The 13,587-nt window shown below is 41.4% G+C and overlaps 1 protein-coding gene and 1 long non-coding RNA gene across 24 annotated transcripts in view; one reads left to right on the top strand and one right to left on the bottom strand.

Moving 5' to 3' along the window:
* The window catches only part of LOC310690045, a 133,418-nt gene that overhangs the window by 13,580 nt on the left and 106,251 nt on the right, over positions 1 to 13,587 (bottom strand). For 4 of the 6 annotated variants that reach the window (XR_014517831.1, XR_014517832.1, XR_014517835.1 and 1 more), the window contains exons 3-5: positions 5,995 to 6,065; positions 5,602 to 5,645; positions 2,826 to 3,742 (exon numbers count right to left, since the gene is read on the bottom strand). This is a non-coding gene — a long non-coding RNA (uncharacterized lncRNA). Of the gene's footprint in view, positions 1 to 2,825; positions 3,743 to 5,601; positions 5,646 to 5,994; positions 6,066 to 13,587 lie in introns of those variants that run through there. The other 2 variants (XR_014517833.1, XR_014517834.1) reach the window with 1 other exon arrangement.
* The window catches only part of ZNF385D (zinc finger protein 385D), a 554,298-nt gene that overhangs the window by 445,920 nt on the left and 94,791 nt on the right, over positions 1 to 13,587 (top strand). The gene's annotated exons all lie outside the window — the stretch shown is intronic.

The following is a 13,587-nucleotide window of genomic DNA, read 5'->3' as shown; positions in this document are numbered from 1 at the left end:
TTAATTGTTGGCTGCAAAAGTAGATGTTTACAAATAGAACATTTTAAACGAGGTTCTAAATGAGAGGTTTTAACTTTAGATAGCTGTTCTCCCACAAACTTTGTAAACAGAGGGTTGGGTTCAGAGGTTCCCTTTCTCTGACAGGAGTCGTCCTTTGATGGAAAGATTCCATTCATCAGAGGAAAGGAATGTTTGGATTCCACTCGCTGTAGTCTTTTTACCCCTTCACTAAAATATTACTGTTTTCATCTTTATGTGCTTAGAAATTAGGCAGTGAAAACTTCTCTTCTATTAGCTAAAGCAATTTGGGTTTAGGGATCTCATCTTAGAGCTTTAAAACTGGTCAATCCATTGTTTTCATAACTCCAGTCCTACAAAGCTCACTGTAACTTTCTGAATGCTAGGAGGGAAATTGCCAAGGTTCGTTTGGATGGAGTGGGAACTGAATGCATACCAAACTAGTTCATTTTGCAAAGAGGTCGATGTGAACTGGAATTAGCTCATTTTTTGACATCTTGAACCAAAGGTGTACCTTGGCAAAGAACTGTATTGGTGCCCCTGCCAAGAAAAAATCACTTTGCCGCAATAGCCACCTTAGAAATTACTACATTTTATGTGCCCCAAGTACCCAAAGCATCCGTGGTGAGGGCAAGGAAGGGTGAAAAGATTTCACACCTTTGTGCCATGGTGCGAGAAGGATTGGAAGTTTTCCCCATGTTTGATCTCACTGCGACAGCAGTGGTGTGACGCCACACACACATACGCAATATGCTACGTAGTCTGCTAGGTGATTTTTGCCTGCCTTTTTCAAGGAAAGGCAAGACTATATTATCCTCCCTCAAAACAGACATATTTGATGAAGATTTTGGCTTATTCCCATAGTAGGCAATCCTTCTCCAGCAGTTGTTCCTGTACACTTTACTGGCCGAGGGAGCCGGTGTTTGGCTGCAGACAGCTTCCGGTTCATGTGGCCAGCATGACTAAGCCACTTCTGGCGAACCAGAGCAGCGCACGGAAACGCCGTTTACCTTCCCGCCGGAGGAGTACCTATTTATCTACTTGCACTTTGACGTGCTTTTGAACTGCTAGGTTGGCAGGAGCAGGGACCTTGCATCTAAATTTAAATGCATAAGGTATAAAATTAAACGTTTTTAAAAAAGGTTTTGTTTTGTGTTTTTAAAATTGCTGCTGCTCCAAGTGGTAACAGCAGCAACTGCATTGGGAGGCTGGCCACGATTTTTGGATCCTCCATGATGCCCTGGTGCAAAGGTGCCGGGGGTCTGTGGGGGGTGACATTGAACACAAAAGAGGATGGAGAACTTTCAGAGAACTTACTTATGCAAACTTACTTTTTTTATCTTGAGAGGGGACAAAAAGAAAAAAAATATAGATTCTCTCCTCTCCCTGGGGGAGAAAAGCATTCTGGGACATTTCTATGCAACTCAGTTCTAATTAGATTACTTGCCCAGGCCTGTAAAAATTCTGGAGAGGAGAAGATGGATGCAAACCAGTTATCTAGCTGTGCTGCAGTATTAGTATGGAACAAGTCTCACACCTAAAAGACACTTTTTGTTCTGTATAAATACCTGTACCGTAGGATTTGATCATGGTGTAAGTCAGGCCTAGGCAAACTCCAGCCCTCTAGATGTTTGGGACTACAATTCCCATCATCCCTTAACACTGGTCCTGTTAGCTAGGGATGATGGGAATTGTAGTCCCAAATATCCGGAGGGCTGGAGTTTGCCCATGCCTGGTGTAAGTGCTGCATGCAATAACTGGTGTTTCATCCTTTCTTCTTCCTGCAGCTAGAACACGGGACAAATTTAAGCAGGGACGGTGTTCATATGTGAATTGCTGCTTTTAATTAAGTCTTGACATCATTCTCTACTGGGTACACAGAAATTGCCTCCCCATCAAAAAGCAGCAGCACTTTTCAATAAATTAAAGTTTTATGTCGGCTTCAAATTAAAGAGTCATTTCCAGGAGTGTGGTGCCTTGAAGGCATTGAGAGACTGCAGACTGTTTAGATATGATACTTTGAACTTCTCACAGTTACTTGAGCAGAACATATGCTTGTTGCGTGCTTCAATTAAATAGGCAAAAGCCCAGTTTTTGGGGAGGGAAAGTTTACACAGAAGGAGGTGGTCAGGATTACCACCAAGTGATGTCACTGTGCAGAGTTGAGAACATCCACTGCTATTTCTGAAAGAAAACTGGGAGGCAATCAATCTAAAATTATGTAGGTTGCATACCTTTTGGAGAAATGTTTCTATGATTTAATGAAGGTTGGGTAAAATTGATCCAATTAGAATTTCCTTGATATTTCTAGTATAGGGGAATAAAGTGCTGAAAACGAATGACAGATAATGACTCTTCAGCTATAGTTGCTCTAGTTCCACAGGATAGAACAGGGCTGCCTTTCCCCCAACCTGGTGCTTTCCACATGCTTTGGACTACAATTCTCATCATTCCTGACAATTGAAGCCAGGGCTTCTTTTCTCCTCTCTATGAAGCTTCATCCCTATTGGTTCATCTCGCCCTGTATTGTGTACTCTGACCAGCTGTTCCCTTATTTGCACAGGTCCATCTAACTGGAGGCAATGAACATAGCATGGAGAACCTTCTGAATCCATAAACTGTGGCACTTGCCCTTGAATATATTCTAATAAGTATGAAAGTAAAAATAACCAGGCAATTCAGCTGATAAACAGAATGCCTCATTTAAAAGATGCACATAAAGTACGAAGAACGAAAGGTCCCAAATAAATGAATCCGTACTTTTTTTTTCTAAATTAAAAGATGTACCAATTTTGAGGGGGGGGGTCCCTTATTTCCTATGTAAGCTACGCACAGCTATAAGCACTGCTCTATATTGTGTCGACGGGCAGCCAGACCATGGCTTATTATGTGAATGCGACCATACGAGCTCCAAGAGAGATCACAGCTGTTTTGCTCTTCCTCTGCCGTTTTGCTGTTGTGCTATAATGAGCTAAGCCATGGTTTGGCTTAGTGTGTCATCTAAATCCAAACTCACACTTCAGCTTCTTACAGGCTAACCAATAAGCCAAAGCATCGTTCATCTTAGAACAGCACAACAAAGGAACAATATGACAGTGGAGGAGTAAAAACACTGATCTCCTTTCCAAGAGCGCAATACTTTCATGTTGTTGCTAAGCAAGGCGTTCAATCCAAGCCAGTGTAACTCTTTTTTTCTTTGCTTGACTCTTCTTTTTTTGGCAGTATCATAGATTCTTTAATCATTTATTTACCCAATGGCAACTTAAGGATAAAGTTAGAAAAGTACATTAATATTTTTTAAAAATAGAATTTTAATATAAACTTGCAACAGTGCTTCTACTCAACGAATATTTGAAATTTAAATGCAAAGTCAGTGTCGTTAAAATATAAGACAATGCGCCTAACCATTTAAATAATTCCTTTCATTTTTAATCGAATTGAATAATTCATTTCAGATTTTAATTACTCTGGAATGTTTCTATTCTCTATTCTAACATTTCCCATGCATGAAGAAAAGAAGAAATATGTCTAATGAAAATAACGTTGGCTACAATACAGTCCCTCCCCTGTGCGAAACAATGTGCTTACACAACACTGTGTACCAAAGCAGTGGGGAGCTCGTGGGACATTGGTTTTGGAATTCCTTCTGTGTATCCCTTCTCTGCACTTGTACTCCTCTTAATGCAGATAGTCATAAATGTCCGAATGGAGATATCTTCCAGGCCTGCAAGAGAGCAGAGGATTGATCTAAAGAGGGATTTGTATCTTGTGTATTATTAGGATTGTTTGAATCTCAGTAATCTTGGATTCTGTTCTGTAGAAAAAACATTGTTTCATAAACTAGTGACTTGAATTTTACTTGGGTATCTGGGTTTTTTTTGGGGGGGGGGTCCTGTTTTATTAGTTGTGGGTTATATGGTTTGCCTGTTCTTTGAGGGAAGGGGGTTCTGAGCACCACCAGTTTTTCTTCTGTGAAACTGATATTTTCTGTTGCCCATAACACTTTTATGAAATATCCAGACCAGCTCTTGGGCCTGAAAAATACCTGCATGAAGTCAGCTTTTAAAACCTCCTGAATTGGGACATCCTGATTCAGATGTTGATATCTCCCCACAGTGATGAGATCAAAAAAGTGGAGAAATTGAACAAGCCAACACAGCCCGAGGCTCCCCTTGAATCTTGTGATGGAGAACAAGATAAGATCTCAACTATAACAAGCATTCATCTAAGATTACTTTTTCTACCATCTCCTACTTGACCCTTTGGTTATTAGCTGAAGTGGACGTTATCTCCAAGTTCATCTGTGGTGGAGATAACTTGCCTCCATAATAAAGTGCATAAAAGGTTTTTCTCTAATTTCAGTCCCAGATGGCAGTTTCTTGTAAACTGACAAACTAAACCCAGTGTACCATCTGGTACCAACCTGTAGGACAATCCACTAACAACACTGTCCATTGCAAATTTGGCCTAGTTGGGTTTGTATATTTTTCTCACCACAAATTATTCTTTACAGAATAATGTTAATTAGTAAGTGATAGATAGAAAGATTGCCAGGGACAGCCCATTAATTCCATTTACCTTAATAGCACTTAGATCTTAGCTTGCTGTACAGCTGTATTCAGACTGGATTATAAATGTAATTTTTTGCATCATTAACTTGCCTGATTAATCTTAGACAGCAAAAGCATAATTATAGAAATACGAGACTTTCAGCATGCTGGTTTGAAGATTTGGGTTTGTCCCTTGTTTGCATCAATGTGAGTGCTGTCGATGAGAAGAGAAGCCAGATACTCTTTTTTTCTTAACAATTAACCTGCATCGTGTACCAGTCATTTCTCATTTTTGTGTCCCTCCCTCCATGGCAGCGTACCATGTCCAGCTTTTAACAAGTGCAATTACAGGGTATTTGTATAGTAATTGACCACCATTAGCAATATGTTCATGCTGTTCAAGGAGCATTAATGCAACAGCAAGTTGTACATTTCTTAGTACATCATGTGTTCTCTAATTGTAATTTTCTGGTTGTTGGATGTGAGATAATCAATCTGGGTTCTTCTGAATGCTACGTATATGATCTACCCCTGAGCTAGTGCCTTCTCAATAATTTAAGATGCTCCAGTTGGAATGATCTGAAGACCTGTTCAGACTGCTAGGCCACAGCATGTGGGGAGGGTAGGCTTAATCTTTCTTTCTCAAGATGATCTCCCTGCAAAAAATACCCTTCCATCACATTGCAATCAGTGGCAGAATTAGGAGAGTGTGACCGCCGTGGAGCCTTAGGGGCGCTACAACTATTATTTAGAATGGAGTGTGAGAGGTGGGGGGTGAATTTTGGTGTTGCCCAGGGTGTCGTTGAAATTTGAGACCCCAAGCTCCCCCACTGCTACAATGTAACCTGGTCAGGGAGGGAGGAAGGTCCTATTTCACCAGTAGGAATTACCCCCCCCCCCAATTGCTTGCATTGCAAATCTGATCCCTCCCATACCTTTACTTAAAGAAAGAAAAACCCAAATTACTTTTTTAGCTATCTATGTTAGTAAAACACAGTGCTGTTTTTCTAGAAAAAGAGGTACTGCAAATCACCATGAATGCTTCCCTTGTTCTCTTATGATGGCAATGGCACCCACCTGAGGGGAAAAAAGCCCTGGTAAAACATAGTCTGATCCTGAAGTTATGGAGTACTTGAAATCACGGGTTGAAGGTGAAGGACCCCTGACAGTTAAGTCCAGTCGCAAACAACTCTGGGGTTGCGGCACTCATCTCGCTTTACAGGCCGAGGGAGCCGATGTTTGTCTGCAGACAGTTTTTCTGGGTCATGTGGCCAGCATGACTAAGCTGCTTCTGGCGAAACCAGAGCAGTGCATGGAAATGCTGTTTACCTTCCCGCCACAGCGGTACCTATTTATCTACTTGCACTTTGACGTGCTTTCAAACTGCTAGGTTGACAGGAGCTGGGACCGAACAACAGGATCTCACCCCGTCACGTAGATTCGAACCAACAACCTTCTGATCGGTGCTTGTTCTCTTATGATGGCAATGACTCCCACCTGAGGGGGAAAAAAAGCCCTGGTAAAACATAGTCCAATCCTGAAGTTATTAAGTACTTGAAATCATGGGTTACATTCAAGCATAATAGGAAACCATGGTTTTCCATGATAGCAGGGATTGTTAACTCTCCAGGTGTTGCTAGACTACAAATCCCAGCGTCTCTGACCATTGGCCATGCTGTCTGGGGCTGATGGGAGTTATAGTCCAGCAACATGTTGAGGGCCATCGTCCCTTCAATATAGGCATGAGCTGTGTCAAGCCCAGAGCTCACACACTTCCCCTTCCCTCCTCTCTTCTTCCTGCAAGGCTTTATTTGAAACTGGCCACAGTTCTCCTTGGGATATCTCAACTTGGGATATTCATAGCATATCACAGCATGATATGAAACCATAGTGTGATCATGGGTTGTTCTCACTAACCACAGAAGAAGTTAAGTGGAGATATATAATCGATATTGAAAACTCGGGTAACAATTCTAGTGAAATTACAGTAGCTCATACCAGTTCTTGTGGCACCATAGCCATTGTGCATTACTTTTCCAAAGCTCTACTTTGAAAAAAGCTTCTTGGTTGTGTAAATGTTCAGTAGATTCTGGATTCATTATTTGGACTAACCTGTGAGAATATGTGAGCAGCATATGCCTGGTGAGAATGGGATAGGAAGATCCATATAATGACAGCGTGCTGTGCTGAGACTGACACTGATTTCGCCATTCTGCAGAATTATAATAGGATGCTCAGAGCAGCATAGTTTCCTGTCCAGTTCCAAAATCTCTCTATACTGAAAAGCACAACCTATATATGTTGCACATATACAGAATTCCCACACTGCCCTGTGGAGGGCAGCTGTTTTGTTTTTGTTTTCCAAAAGTGAAACCTAACATGTTACTACTTTAAAATATTTCACAGCAGGCTATAAACCCATTCTTAGCTAACTGGTTGTAGCAGACAAGGGATCCGATTGACCCCACATCCTTGCATTTGTAAACACAGTAATAATTATGGAAAGTGCAGGCTGACACCATAGAGTAGAGTACACAAACAGAGCCTGCATGACATGTTAGGAATCTTCAGTTCTAATGTTTTATGTTGAAACAGAAAAACAGAAACATGTTTATTTTGCCAGAGCTCCCCCAGCCGCTTGGCCCTGTTTAGATTATTATTGTGGTTTGATTATGAAAAGGTCATGGTTGGGGGGGGGGGGCTGGTTCAGTCCGATTTTTTGTGTTGAATAAATCTTTGATGGTTTTATTGCTATACTGAACCTCCTTTGCAGTTCAGATGAGTTTGTCTCTCCAGGAAACTGTATGCTCTTAACAGCATTAGAAATGCTGCAAACTGATCCCTGGGGTTTCACAATAAATTTTGCTTGTTTGCATTGTTGCTGGTCTTTGGCTTCGCATGCAGGCAACCAAAGTACAATTCACCTTCAGTCATAAGCTACATAGAATTCCAAGGCATGGGCAATCAGATTTCTTCTCTAGCTGATTGAAAAACATGATAAAATGATCTAATACACTATATTTGAAGGATGCTTTGGGGAAGAGCAGAGGAGAAGGAGGAAGAGCAATAGAGTTCATTGTCAGTAGTGAAACTTGTTCAGAATGGAATATTGAAGGAAATGCTTCCATGATATGAAATACAAACCTATGTTTTGTGTGAGGGATATACAATCCCAACATTTCCCCTGCTGCCATTCATGTGCACCACATAGGGTGCTTACAGATGTATACCAAAACCTTTGAGACTTTGTGCCATGCACCTTTGAGTCATGGTGTTGAAAAAGCAGGTAGATATGTTTATTCATCACTCAGAATTCTTTAAACCTGGGCTCATCCAGTGAAATAACCAGGGCATCTGTGGATTCAGGACATCCAAAATGAAGCTGTTTCTTCAGAAAAATTCCTACATTGCTCCCTAGTTGTGATCCTGAAGCGCACTGGGAGACAGGGAGGAAGGTCAGGTGATCCTGCAAACGGAGAGACTGCCTTAAATAGGGATCAAGCCCTACCCACCTCTTCAGATCACCTTCGGAATGAACCAATCAGAGCCAAGGATTTTCTCGCTGTTGCCTCTCTTGCCCAACGGCTCACAAACGTGTCCAGTCTTTTAGGCACCATTTAGGCCTTTTGGCTGAATGTTCTTACGGCTGATTGAACTGTTATAGGTGCTGTGTGGCTTCCAATTCATAGTGGGCAGAGAGAATGGAAGGATGCTATTTAAGCCCCTTACCATATTGAACCTTATTAATTACAAGGAGACTGAAGAGTGGCAAACATGTTGCAACAGAAACAGCATGGTTCTGCTAGATAAATAGGTTATCAATAGGTTTTTAATTGAAGGAGAACTTTTGTTGAGTTTGAAATGGATTAGGAGTTTGTGACTGAACAGATCTCGGATACAACCACAGAATCAAAGCCTTATGCTATCTTTTCATTATTCACCCTTGCTAACCATCTCATTTTGTGTTTTTTTCTTTCGCTAAGAAGAGAGATAGTATCTTCTTTCTTCAAATGTCAGTTCAGCTTTCTAATTCACTCTGCTCTCTGTTTCTCAGAGTTTTTATATATATCTAAAGAAACTCAACATATAGGACTTTAGAAGCATTGGGTCCAATTCTGCTTCTTATAGAAACCACATATTGCCTGATTTCATTTGTCTCCCTGATCATTTTTGGCATTTAATGGGCAGCTAACATAGTTTTTAGAGCAAATTTTTGGAAACAAGTTGTTATGTAGGATTTCAGGAGACATCACTCAACATCAGCTTCTTCAAAGGTGTATACTGTTCACACAGTATCAGCTACTGGACACACACATACACACACTTTAAAATATATATACAAAAATTGTATAAATACAAGGAATGTGCAACAGCTACAAGATTCACCTTATATTGGCATCAATAGTGATGCTGATCTTGTGATGAAAGGCAGTATATTAATGAAAAGAAATAAATAAACAATACCTTTATTGTCATTGTACAACCTGTGTACAATGAAATTAAATGAGTCTCCCTCCCCGCCCAAACACTCAGTCTCTTATCAAACAACACACTACCTTGCAAGTCAATTTTGCTATGTTATTTTCCATTCAACAGCCCACAGATAGAAGCTATTTTTTAGCCTGTTGGTATGGCTGATTATACTTCTATATCTCCTGCCCAAGGGTAGAAGATTAAAGAGGTGATGGCCAGGGTGTGAGTCAGCCCTGAGAATTTTTCTCGCTCTCCTAAGGCAACGATCCCTTGCGATGTCATCTAGCGGACTCAAGGGACAGCCCATGATATCATGTGCTGTATTCACCACCCTCTGTAGAGACTTTCTATCCGTGCATGTCAGGCCAGCATACCACACTGTGGTACAATATGTAAGGACACTTTCTATTGTGGACCGGTAAAATGAGTTCATCAGTTGTTGTTTAACATTATTCTTTCGCAAGACCCTGAGGAAATTGAGTTTTTGTTGGGCCTTTCTGACCACCTGAGTTATGTTGATTTTCCAAGTGAGATCCTCACTAAGGTAAACACCCAGGAATTTAAAGGAGGAGACTCTCTCCACACAGTCCCCCCCAATATACAACAGGGCAGATTCCCCTCTCTTCCTCCAGAAGTCCAACGCTATCTCCTTTGTCTTACTAGGTAAAGGTAAAGGTACCCCTGCCCGTACGGGCCAGTCTTGACAGACTCTAGGGTTGTGCGCCCATCTCACTCAAGAGGCCGGGGGCCACGTGACCCGGAGACACTTCCGGGTCACGTGGCCAGCGTAACAAAGCTGTATCTGGCGAGCCAGCGCAGCACTAGGAAACACCGTTTACCTTCCCGCCAGTAAGCGGTCCCTATTTATCTACTTGCACCCGGGGGTGCTTTCGAACTGCTAGGTTGGCAGGCACTGGGACCGAGCAATGGGAGCGCACCCCGCCGCGGGGATTCGAACCGCCAACCTTTCGATCGGCAAGCCCTAGGCACTGAGGCTTTTACCCACAGCGCCACTCGCGTCCCTTTTGTCTTACTAATACTTAGTAAATAAATAAAACAATGGATTCGGAATTGCTCTGGTTTTTCAGTTTGATTTGTTATTTGTTTCTGAAGAAGTTCTGTTAAAGCCAAAACCCTGTCCTTCCCACATTTACTATAATGGGGAACCTAAAACTGACTGTAGCTTCTTCTCATAAGTGGATGAAATTTGCAGGCAAATTTGCAGCTCCTCCAGAGTGGATTAAGTCTGCCAAATTCCATTAAGATTCAGCCAGGATTGTGTGTGTGTGTGTGTGTGTGTGTGTGTATGTGTGTGTGTGTGTGTGTGTGTGAGAGAGAGAGAGAGAGAGAGAGAGAGAGAGAGAGAGGTTTCTGCCAGAATTTGATGCAGTTGCAAGCATGGTTGCCAATTCTGAGGGGATAAAACTTGCTGCCTTTCAGAATGTTAGTTAAAGTGATCATTTCTGTGATCTTATCTGAAGCTCTGTCCCCCACTCAACTAAAGGGGGCAGGGATCTTTCATCTCTGAAGTTGGTAAAATTTGTGGGCACAGAAGTCCATCTTCAGTGGATTATGCCTGCCAAATTGTAGGCAGATCTACCCAAAGGCTTTCATGAAGGAATCTTTAGAATGGTTTCTTAAAAAAAGAAAAAGTATAGCACTTTTTAAAATTTAGAATGCTTTTTTAATGGAATATGATTTAGAATCACAGAACTGTATGGTTGGAAGGTACCACAAGGGTCATCTAGTCCAACCCCTGCAATGCAGGAATCTTTTGCCCAACATAGGGCTTGAACCTACAACCCTGAGATTAAAAGTCTTGTGCTCTATCTACTGAGCTATCCTGGCTTCTTGGTTGCTCCATCTGAGGGGAGAAAGCTTCCCAAATTTCAGAATGAGGGCAGAACATTGTGGGATGGATGAAATGAAAATCACGTAACCACCTGTAGTGTTTTGTGGGCACTCAGTCTGAAAGCTGGTAACATGATAGAGGTGCCCCAAGGTAAGTGGGTCATAGTAGGCTATCGATGACCAACACAACTGGGAGCTTACTTAAGGGATAAGGAGGCTTAGCTGAGTGGTTAAAAAGTGAAGGTAGAGCAATTCAATAATAACTTTACTAACAATGTTGGACAGTCAGAATTCAATGTAATGAATCCATAAGTACACTACGATGGAAGACAGGAGGAACAAGTAATATAGAGCCAGGAGAAAAGATGTTGGAACTAAATGCATGCAGCAAAAGAGGTATGGAAAATCTAAGAGAAGTTTAAAACAAATGGAATAAAAAAGTAACAATTAAAGCAGATGTTTGTTGAAAAACAGAAAGGGGTTAGTATGAAAAGGAGCAAATAAATCACAAGAAGCTGTACAGCTGAACATAGGGGGAGAAAAGGTGGAATGTCTCTACTCTCTTAAATTTTGCAAACATCCCTCCTACAAATCACTGTGATTGCAGTGCCCTGGGAATATAATTCACTGTGATTAAAACACAGACCTGTCCATCAAAGTGAAATATCCCTCTGCTCCTCTTCTCTCCACTCCACCTCCTCTCCACTAGAGCTTAGTTCCTTTTCCTAGTCTGCTTGGTTGGTTGGTTGGGTTTTTTGGTGTGTGTGTGTGTGTGTGTGTGTGTGTTTTAATAAAACAAGATGCAGTGTTCACTCTGTTTTAAATGGCAAGTTGCTGTGTTCTTTTGGACACCCAAGTCCAGGCATAGGCAAACTCGGCCCTCCAGATGTTTTCTGGGACTACAACTCCCATGATCCCTAGCTAACAGGACCAGTGGTCAGGGATGATGGGAATTGTAGTCTCAAAACATCTGGAGAGCCAAGTTTGCCTATGCCTGCCCAAGTCCATAGAGTGATTCAGGAAATTCGGCGGGCTTTGATCCACCTTGTGATGCCTTGTGAAGGATGCAATCCAACCTAGGACTGTAAAAACCTCACCTGAATCACCCCCAATCATCTCATAATCTAGGATGAATGCAGAATCAGCGAACGCTTCTGTTCATGCTACCTGAAGTAGATGATAGTGACACTGAAAAGAGCCAGGATCTTGCAGTCACAGATTATATTTTGTCTCACTTTTCCTCTAATGGTGTGATGGAGAAGCATAGGTGTATAGCTTAATATCATGTGGTCAATTTCCCAGAGGTTAAGGTCTATTTGGGGGAAATGGTGAAGTGTATTTCGGGTGTTAACATCAGTTGTGTTTTGCAGTAAGTCTATGATGCTATAAATAAATAAATATGGTATGGTATGATATGGTATGGTATGGTGGTATACGCTTCTTCCTCCTCCCCATCAAATGTTGGGAAGTAATCAGACAAGGTCTTTTAATGATTGTCAGGTGCTCTTTGTTTTATGGTTTTTTGTGTTTTGTGTTACTTGGATGGTGTTATTGTTTTTTTACTTCAAATATGTATTGTGTTTTATCTACTGGAAGCTGTCTTGTAAAGACATGACCCTAAAAGGTAGCCTAGAAAACTTTTAAACAAAAAGAAGAAGAAAAACCCTGAAGGCTAATCCCATCTGGCCTGTTGATAGGCATCATTGTTTAAATACTCGGCGCTGGCTGTATTTTACATTTCCGTCGCTTCTTTACAATAACGGCACAGTATTTTATTAGCCTTGTATGAATCATGATAGGCATAGGTGCTAGTAGGATCTCCCCCCCCCCCAAAAAAACACAGCTTTTTGCAATATTTCTATTTAGATAATCACATTTCTGAAGTAGCTGTGTACATAGTAAATGGTCCCTGAAGACCTTTAGTCATTCACAAGAATATTCCCTGTAGGGCCCAGTTGTACAGAAATTAATAAAGTCCATACAGCAAGTTCTATGTCTGGCAAAGATACTGTATTAGTTTGCCATGAATGATTAAAGGCAGTACTGCCATTAAAAGCCAATTACTGCATTTGGTCTAGCTCTAGGAAGATCTTTCACATGTAAAGCATCCTACTGGGAACTGTTATGTAAAGAGCATTACCCTTCGCAGCTTTTTGTTCCGAAATTCACAATAAACTTGAAAACATTCATGACACATTAATTGTTATTTCAGTCTCTTGTTTTTTTGCCCGTCCAAGAAAGCATAGAATTTGCTTGTTTGGGAGCCAGTTTCTGGGGAATTCTGATGTGTTGGACGAAATCCAATCGCCATACCTTTGATGTTTTTGTTGCATGTGTGTGTAACAGAATATGCCCCATCGTACCGTTTAATTGGCATCTACAGTAAGTTACCCTTTGAAGTAAGCGGCCAAATAGCATAGGCATGTGCAAGATAATTAAGTGTTGGAGAGTAAATGTATGTGATCGTGATCGCACCCACACTGGTTGATGCTTTCCTTTGAGTAGTGCTATTACTGTGTCACTACAGGTAGAGGGATGCCTGAATTAGTGTGGCCACTGGAACATGGCCAAAAAGAGTAATTGCAAGAAAAGAGTACCGAGGAGAACATGGATTTGCACAGTGCAGGGAACTTCTTCAAACAGAGGGTTGTCTTCTGACAGCACTTCATACAGAGGACACTGTAAAGCAGGACCC

The sequence above is a fragment of the Podarcis liolepis genome, assembly GCF_965112155.1.
Source record: "Podarcis liolepis genome assembly, chromosome: 12".
Taxonomy (NCBI): domain Eukaryota; kingdom Metazoa; phylum Chordata; class Lepidosauria; order Squamata; family Lacertidae; genus Podarcis; species Podarcis liolepis.
The sequence above is the reverse complement of the archived record's forward strand: the minus strand, read 5'-3'. Positions and strand labels throughout refer to the sequence as shown.